Raw genomic sequence first — 9,654 nt, 5'->3', positions numbered from 1 at the left:
ATTATAGATCTGATAAAACAGAACATGTACCTACAACAAGAAACAAAATAGGCTCTAACTTCAACATCATGTAGACCTGTTAGGAAATAATCCAGTTCGGAATAGAATATAAAGGTTTACAAAGAATGGCTACAAGAATTTCCGGATATTCACAACAGTCATGCATCCTAGAGGTTCCTTGCAAAGAGAGAATCGTCAAAGGAAATCAATAAAATACAATAAGAATCCTTTCATATATCTATCTCAGAAACTTAACCACGAGACTGGCCACCAGAAAAAGACCCTGTGAGCAAATTGGAAGCTGTTGTGCCCAATTTTGTCTTGATTAAGTGACCTCTGCTTCCGCATAGCACATGAGTTGATTCTCTAATGACTCTGTCATCCCCAAGCTGAAGAGACCTGCTCTGATCATCCTCTCCTGCTGTCTGTGAACCACCATCAACCGCAACGATTAGAGAGGCTCTTTTTGTCTGAACCTGGACACTTTTGGATGTTACTGCTTTACACCTTTAATTTTATAATGCTAGGGCAGCCACTGGCAATCGTCACATGACCTTCATCAGATATTGGGAAATTTTTCATGTATGACAGGATTCATCTTTGCAGGCATTGAAATACCAGAGGCCAAGAAAATTCCTGTCATCTTTGCAGGCATTGAAATACCAGAGGCCAAGAAAAAAGAGAGCATGAGATAGTATAGAAATTAGATAAATTAAGCATAGCCAAAAAAATTCTACATGTACAGAGACACGTGCAGAATGCAACAAGTAAAAAATGTAATTAAGATTATTAAAAATCACCAACCCAATGGAAACGGACCTAAACGCTGTAGCTATAACTTTGAATGCCGACTGACCGATTATACAAGGAAGAATCTTCAAAGATAGGAATTGACTGCTTACTGAAAGATGGTGAAATGCACTAAGATGCATGGATCTATTCTGGAATTTAATTTTGTTTCGGGCATTGCAAGGAAGCCCTAAGATACATGACTGAGTTTCATAAACAAACAATAGTGTTCTGGAAATACAATATGAGGCACTGGATTTCAAATTACATATTATAGATCTGATCAAACAGAAACATGTACCTACAACAAGAAACAGAAGAGGCTCTAACTTCAACATCATGTAGACCTGTTAGGAAATAATCCAGTTCGGAATAGAATATAAAGGTTTACAAAGAATGGCTACAAGAATTTCCGGATATTCACAACAGTCATGCGTCACAACAGTCATGCGTCGTAGAGGTTCCTTGCAAAGAGAGAATCGTCAAAGGAAATCAATAAAATACAATAAGCATCCTTTCATATATTTATCTCAGAAACTTAACCACGAGACTGGCCACCAGAAAAAGACCCTCTGAGCAAATTGGAAGCTGTTGTGCCCAATTTTGTCTTGATTAAGCGACCTCTGCTTCCGCATAGCACATGAGTTGATTCTCTAATGAATCTGTCATCCCCAAGTTGAAGAGACCTGCTTTGATCATCCTCTCTTGCTGTCTGTGAACCGCCATCAACAGCAACGATTAGAGAGGCTCTTTTTTTCTGAACCTGACAAACACTTTTGGATGTTACTGCTTTACACCTTTAATTTTATAAGGCTAGGTATCTGCAAGGGCCCAATCTGCAATTAGTCTTAATGACTGGCTAATTCTCCACTAATAAAGAACGTCCTTTTTCACAAAATTGCCAGGTTAAGGATCAACTAGTTCAACTAATAATCGACAATGGCAACATGACAAACTTGGTGTCACAAGACTTGGTTACAGCAATAAATCTTCCCATGACTACATCCACAACCCTACAGTTTGGGATGGTTCAAAAGTAACAACCAACTTAGCCACGAAGATTTTCATCACACTTGCAATTGAACATTTTTAATGACATTGGTTTGTGATGTCTCACCCGTCAAATACTGTGAAAAATTCTTGGGGTGACCTTGTTAGCATAATTGTAGAGTAACCTACAGTGGATTCAACTTTCAAGAACAAAAGTTGTAGAAGGGTGGCAGAACATACAAATCCAAGACAGATAAGATATAAAGAACATACAAATAAAACACGAGCAAAATAAAAAGCTCTAAGCCTCCACTTAGGCATTAGATTCGTCACAATCTTTAGGTGAACGATTAAGTCTAGCTTCATCTTGACAAGATATAGTTTAACAAACAACACCAACATTGCCCAAAACCATTCAATATTGAGCCATACACAATTTTGCAAATTGTGGGCCCGAATGCCTCTATTTAGCTCTTAATCGAGCACATCTTGTATTCAACATAAAATGTTAATAACATCAACCTCTCTGAACCCTCACAGTTGGAGGAGGTACACATGTTACATCCATGATTCCACACAATGTGATGCTATAGATACAAGACCACGCTCAGAGAACATACTATTCAAACCCCAGACTGTATCAACAGCTTCAACAGAGAATAGGCAAACCAAATCATATTTAAAGGTACATAAGGGAACTTGCCATCTCAAGCCAAAGGGAGATCCCGGGCTACATTTGAACAACACTTTCTAGAAATTAAGGACAACTTCTGCATAAGCTGGGAGGAAACAACACATGTAACAATAATTGTATAATTTTGTAATTATTTAGGTATGGGTATCTAGTTTTTAATATCTCAAGCAACAAAAATTAGCCCTCAAGTAAGTAGTTACAATTTTGTTATTATTTTAATACTTCTTAGACAACCTGAGGCAGCCCATTTTTGCAAAATATCTTCAAGTCCTATATGAGGGAGGAATGAAGTGTAACTGTAATATTCATTATGATAATTGTCTATTTGCCAGGTGTGTTCTTCACTGCTTGTTTTCCACATCATAAGGGTCCCCAGATCCTTATCATCAAAGGGTCCACATAAGGGTTCAAAGGCACGTTTACATTGTCTGAGGTCCTCAACCCCTGGGGTGGTTGAGCCTATTTGCAGGTGATTGATGAATCTGCTCCACCTTTGCACATTTGGTCTTCTAGTGGACTTGGCACTTTGAAATTTCCCATGTCTACCAGAACAATGAAGAAGGGAAAAACTCGATACCCAAGTGTGTAGATGCAAGATATATCTATTAAACATTTCAAAGAGGATTACCTATTCATAATAATGAGAGAGTATTTACATGGAATTTGTGACATGTTTGCCTCAGACAAGCAGACATTGATCAGATTTTGGTGGCAGATAATAGACTAACCTAGATGGCTATATTTATCTCTCATCTTAACTGCCTAACCAAGTGATACAAGGCTAAAGAGTGTGGCCATACCTAATTCGATTCTCTTTAAGATTTACCTTCTCTGAATGGATGGCAGGCTCTCCAGTTTTAACAACATTGCATACTTTGTCTAATTACCTATTTCAGAATTATGCTAACAAGAACAATCTATATAAAAGGAAATATTACTTTGTCTAATCTGAAAGATAGTGTGACATACAATGAATGGAACTGCCCCACAACTCCACTTGGATATTGGTTGAATTAGGTTTGTGACGGTAGTCATGTAACTGTAGTATGACAAGACATAATGCTAATTGACCTAGAGTCTGTAAGAAAAGAGCATCAACCTGTTCAAGGTACACATTACTTTGAAATGCTTGATTAGCTTCCCAAGTACCCGGTTTATTAGCTCATTATACTTTCAACACATTTGAATGGTTCGTGTAATTATAATGGTATTTGCACTTACAAACGCATTGTTGCAATCAAAATTAGATGGTAAAGAGTCATGATATTGATAACCCAAAAAATGACACGCACTGTCTAATTTCTAAGCTGTGTATGTCCCTTCTGCAAAACAGAACAATCGTTAATGTTACGATACTTTTGCTAGAATATCATACAAGAATCTAGATTTGTTAGATTATATACAAACTTATTTAGTTCAATAAAAACAACTCTAAAATCGAGACCATGGTAAAAGCTCAAGGTCCTGAAAATATTGGAGGCTTAGATCCCTAGACTACTGGAGTGCATCAAACATATGTTGTTATAACTCTTAACCAATAAATGGCATCCCACATAGATCATTACAGTATGCCACTTTCGCAAGTATTGTACAAGGTAAGAGAGAACATCAAACCTTCTGCTTCCCTAACTCCACAACTAATTTTGCCAGAAATTTTTCAGTTTCTATTTGAGTATCCAACAAAAAGGAAAATTTTAGTCTATGTGCATAACAAAATGACTATGCCAACACTTTAAATTTGATATAGAACTCTGAGGAAGCAATCAAAACCTTTTGATTAGTTTCTTCTCCTAAACTCATATGAACTTTTGAATCATATCATGTAATATCAACTACATATAACAACTGAACTGTCGGTGTTGTTGCTGCTGAACTGCACCCCCTCCTCCTCCTGCTCCTCTAACCATAACGAAAACCATGGGAAACCAAATCAGGCTAACATACAGCTCCTTATGGAAACAACGGTGCAGAACAACCTTCTAATCTAGTCCATTTTGGAGAAGTTTCAATTAATAGAATGGAGTTGGCTATGCAAATCTCTAAGATGATTGAAATTTTTAGGGATGATGTAGATGCATTGAGATCAGATACAAAATGGACATGCTAACTCTCCTTGCTTATGTAGGGAGGGTGAACCTAGTATGTGGTCACTATCTTTTGGGTTCATAATGTATCATTCTTGATTTGCATTTTTCTTGTGCAGTAGTGAAATATCAAATGTATTATTCCCAAAACAAGTGATACAAGGCTGAAGAGTGTGGCCATACCTAATTGGATTCTCCTTAAGATTTACCTTCTCTGAATGGATGGCAGGCTCTCTAGTTTTAACAACATTGCATACTTTATGTTGTGTGTGATGAGTCATCATGGCCTATATGCACGAGGAGAGAAGCCTATTTCAAAATTATGCTAACAAGAACAATCTGTATAAAAGGAAATATTACTGTGTCTAATCTGAAAGATAGTGTGACATACAATGAATGGAACTGCCCCACACCTGTCATCATGGCCTATATGCACCAGGAGAGAAGCCTATTTCGAAATTATGCTAACAAGAACAATCTATATAAAAGGAATCTAGAAAAGTTAAGACAATTTTCTAAAAAATAAGAACTAATTCATAAGATAAAACTCTAGTGAACCAAATTTCTCCAAATTTACATATTCTTCATTATTTTCAACACTAACAATGGTTTCTTTCCATGGAAGAAAAACTTTTAGCTGTCGAATTTTTCATTTTGAGTTTGAGATTGGTGAATGGGTCCACAACGGAGCTGATCGAAAAATTTAAACAGGTAATTTCGCATGATGGAAAATTTTCCACAATCCTCTCGAAAAAAATCGTTACCTAATACATATAGTGGCTTCGACGTCAGCCACTCTCTATTGTATCAGCAATTTGTGCAGACTAGCTAATGTTGGATATCATTTGGTATATGTCTAGAATGATATAAATCATCGCTGGAATTCAGTCAATATTTGGTGTTCTGAAAAAACTGTGTTTATAATAATCTTCTAAGACGTAACAGAGATATATAATGGTTTGGAATACAGTTTTGCGACATCTCCTTAGGTCAACGTTGTTGGGCAGTGGGTAAAGAACGGGTTATACAAACATAGCTGGTTCATAAAAAATGGATGAAATGGAATAAGAAAATTTAGTGACATAGAAGTTCTTGGTTGGTTCACGATCAAAGAAGGATATGGGTTACAAAAATTTGATGCCATAAAATTTCCTTTGCACTTTGACAATGGCAGAAATCTCCTTTCCATTTATGTGCAAATTCATGTTACCGGATATATATATATATATATATATATATATATATATATATATATATATATATATATATATATATATATTAAAAAACATTATTGCATCAAAATGCCTTCAAATCTAGAGTACAATGATGTTCTTATTATTTAGGGGATTTGGGTTTCTTCCGGGGAAATTAGATGAGTAGAAAGTAAAAAAAACTACACATTTTGGTTAATAAGTACAAAACCATATATGCCAGTAGATTTGTAGACTATTAAGAGTTAAAGGAAATTTTCACTCAAATGGGGAGAGAAAAATATCAAAGTCACATTGAAGATGACCTTCTACATCGGCTAGAATGGGTAGGCACAGAAGTATCAAAGTCACATTCTCTACATGGGTCAGCCTTGTATCCATCCTATCCATGAAAATATGTTGATTCCTCAACATTCTTTTAATATTCTCCAACTAAGCAAAAACATTGTATCTCTCCACTTGTTTATCATTCATCATCATACCAAGCTGGGTCTTTATCTTCTAGTGTAATGAAATTGAGTTGGGGTCTTTGTCTTCGAGTGTAGTGAAATTGAGTTGAGGTATTTGTTTCTCCATCCACTAATATGGCTATGATCGTGAGCCAAACAAGAAATCTCCTCCATTATCTTAGAGTCAGAATAAGATTGCCTCTCATCATCTACCATGGTTTCCAAATTTCTAATTTCTCAAGGGACAACAATGGAATAAGTTTCGACTGAGTCCTGGACAAATGTCTAGGCCTTGCCTTGACCCTATGAGTTGCTTCTGCTGCCACCCCTCCTATTGGATTTCAAATTACATATTATAGATCTGATAAAACAGAACATGTACATATAACAAGAAACAAAATAGGCTCTAACTTCAACATCATGTAGACCCGTTAGGAAATAATCCAGTTCGGAATAGAATATAAAGGTTTACAAAGAATGGCTACAAGAATTTCCGGATATTCACAACAGTCATGCATCCTAGAGGTTCCTTGCAAAGAGGGAATCGTCAAAGGAAATCAATAAAATACAATAAGCATCCTTTCATATATCTATCTCAGAAACTTAACCACGAGACTGGCCACCAGAAAAAGACCCTCTCAGCAAATTGGAAGTTGTTGTGCCCAATTTTGTCTTGATTAAGTGACCTTTGCTTCCGCATAGCACATGAGTTGATTCTCTAATGACGCTGTCATCCCCAAGCTGAAGAGACCTGCTCTGATCATCCTCTCCTGCTGTCTGTGAACCACCATCAATAGCAACGATTAGAGAGGCTCTTTTTTTCTGAACCTGACAGACACTTTTGGATGTTACTGCTTTACACCTTTAATTTTATAAGGCTAGGGCAGCCGCTGGCAACCGTCACAAGACCTTCATCAGATATTGGGCAATTTTTCATGTATGACAGAATTCATCTTTGCAGGCATTGAAATACCAGAGGCCAAGAAAAAAGAGAGCATGAGATAGTATAGAAATTAGATAAATTAAGCATAGCCAAAAAAATTCTACATGTACAGAGACAAGTGCAGAATGCAACTGAAACAAGTCAAAAATGTAATTAAGATTGTTAAAAATCACCAACCCAATGGAAATGGACCTAAACGCTGTAGCCAAAACTTTGAATGTCGGCTGACCGATTATACAAGGAAGAATCTTCAAAGACAGGAATTGCCTGCTTACTGAAAGATGGTGAAATGCACTGAGATGCATGGATCTATTCTGGAATTTAATTTTGTTTCGGGCATTGCAAGGAAGCCCTAAGATACATGACTGAGTTTCATAAACAAACAATAGTGTTCTGGAAATACAATATGAGGTATTGGATTTCAAATTACATATTATAGATATGATCAAACAGAAACATGTACCTACAACAAGAAACAAAATAGGCTCTAACTTCAACATCATGGCTCTAACTTCAACATCATGTAGACCTGTTAGGAAATAATCCAGTTCGGAATAGAATAGAATAGAAAGGTTTACAAAGAATGGCTACAAGAATTTCCGGATATTCACAACAGTCATGCGTCGTAGAGGTTCCTTGCAAAGAGAGAATCGTTAAAGGAAATCAATAAAATACAATAAGCATCCTTTCATATATCTATCTCAGAAACTTAACCACGAGACTGGCCACCAGAAAAAGACCCTCTGAGCAAATTGGAAGCTGTTGTGCCCAATTTTGTCTTGATTAAGTGACCTCTGCTTCCGCATAGCACATGAGTTGATTCTCTAATGACTCTGTCATCCCCAAGCTGAAGAGACCTGCTCTGATCATCCTCTCTTACTGTCTGTGAACCAGCATCAACAACAACGATTAGAGAGGCTCTTTTTTTTTGAACCTGACAGACACTTTTGGATGTTACTACTTTACACCTTTAATTTTATAAGGTTAGGGCAGTCGATGGCAATCGTCACAAGACCTTCATTAGATATTGGGCAATTTTAATGCATAGCTTCTTCAATGCTATGAACTTACCTGAAATACAAGACATCTCCTTGTCCCCAACACTATCACTGTTACAGAGTGCCATTCTTTCCAGCACAGGGCAATTGGAAGCCAAGGCACTCAAACTCTCAACCGAAATAGCAATGCCCATCAAGACAAGTTCTTGCATCTGAAGACATTGCCAAGTTCTTGCATCTGAAGACATTTGTTTGCAATGGACAGTAACTCTTCCTCGCCAATTCTTTTGGACTTGCCACTATCAAGGTGCACCTCTCTCAGTTTCCTACATCCATTTGCAACTGCATAAATACCTCGATCAGGACAATCAGACACCCTGCCAATATAAAATACTTCCAGCTTTGAGCACTTTGAAACAGCCATCAAACCTCTATCACCTAAATGCATGTTTTCAATTTGCAATTCCGTCAGCTATTGCAAGTTTCTAGTGTAAATGCATGTTTTCAATTTGCAATTCCATCAGCTGTTGCAAGTTTCTAGTGCTGATTTCCAACAACTGATCCCAAGACCCTGAATTCCGTGATAAAATGAGCATCCTTAGACACTTGGATCCTGATAATAGTGGGGCAAATAGCTGCCCGTTATAAAGATCTTTAAGGCACAATCGTTGTAGCTTACCTTGCCCTGGCCCTATTCTTTCCGTTTGAACATCTAATCTTCTAAGTCTTTTAGCTGTAAGATCTTCCAGTTCGTTGCAATTCTTAAGTATTGAATTCAAACCCTTCGCTCCAAATCCACATGACCCGCATGAAAATTTCTTAATAGGACCACATACAAGTGAGAAGGACTCTAGACCCTCATCAGTAATCTCGATGCATCCCTTCAGTTTGATCTTATTGAGATGAGTGAAACTCTTTCCAATTAAAGAAAGTGCCTTGTTGTCAATACTGGGAAATTTTCTGGAGCATTTCAGAGCCAGAATAGTCACATGTTCAAATCTAGTGATCAGGGCTGGAAGCAAGGAGGAAAGCTCAGTTCGAGCAAGGAGAACTAGGCGTTGCCTGCTTTTCGATTCAATGCGGTGCCATCTAATGTAGACTAGGGAAAAAGCATTTCGATCTTCATTTGTGAGCTTCTGGAAAATCGAGGCCAAGCATTCATCCAGTAAATATACAATGAGATCCCGCTCTGGATACACACCAAACTGTTCGACCTTGTTCTTCTCCAGAAAAAGGCCCATTGGTGGAGGAGCTAAAGAAGAGCTGGATTGACCCATCAGACCTAAGAACTCAATCAGAAAATATTCAATTAGCTTAAGATAAGTTTATGGGTTAAAAAACAGAAGGAAACAAACAAATTTGATCTGAAATTGCGCTTGACAAATTCTTAACTGCCTAACAAAGGGAAAGCTGGATATTTTCGGCAAAAACCTAAATTCTGAGACTTGAGGTAACAGTTCCTAATAGTAAAACCAAGAATTTCATGTAAATCCCCA

At 37.2% G+C, this 9,654-nt stretch overlaps 1 pseudogene; it reads right to left on the bottom strand.

Annotated features, from left to right (window-relative positions):
• Window positions 1-1,327: 1,327 nt before the first annotated feature.
• On the bottom strand, window positions 1,328-9,435 carry LOC149186248 (putative F-box/LRR-repeat protein 8; annotated as a pseudogene).
• Window positions 9,436-9,654: the final 219 nt, after the last annotated feature.

Source organism: Pinus tabuliformis, chromosome 3_1 (genome assembly GCF_031772625.1).
Source record: "Pinus tabuliformis cultivar Carrire ecotype Pingquan chromosome 3_1, CPIR1, whole genome shotgun sequence".
Lineage (NCBI taxonomy): Eukaryota > Viridiplantae > Streptophyta > Pinopsida > Pinales > Pinaceae > Pinus > Pinus tabuliformis.
The sequence above is the reverse complement of the archived record's forward strand: the minus strand, read 5'-3'. Positions and strand labels throughout refer to the sequence as shown.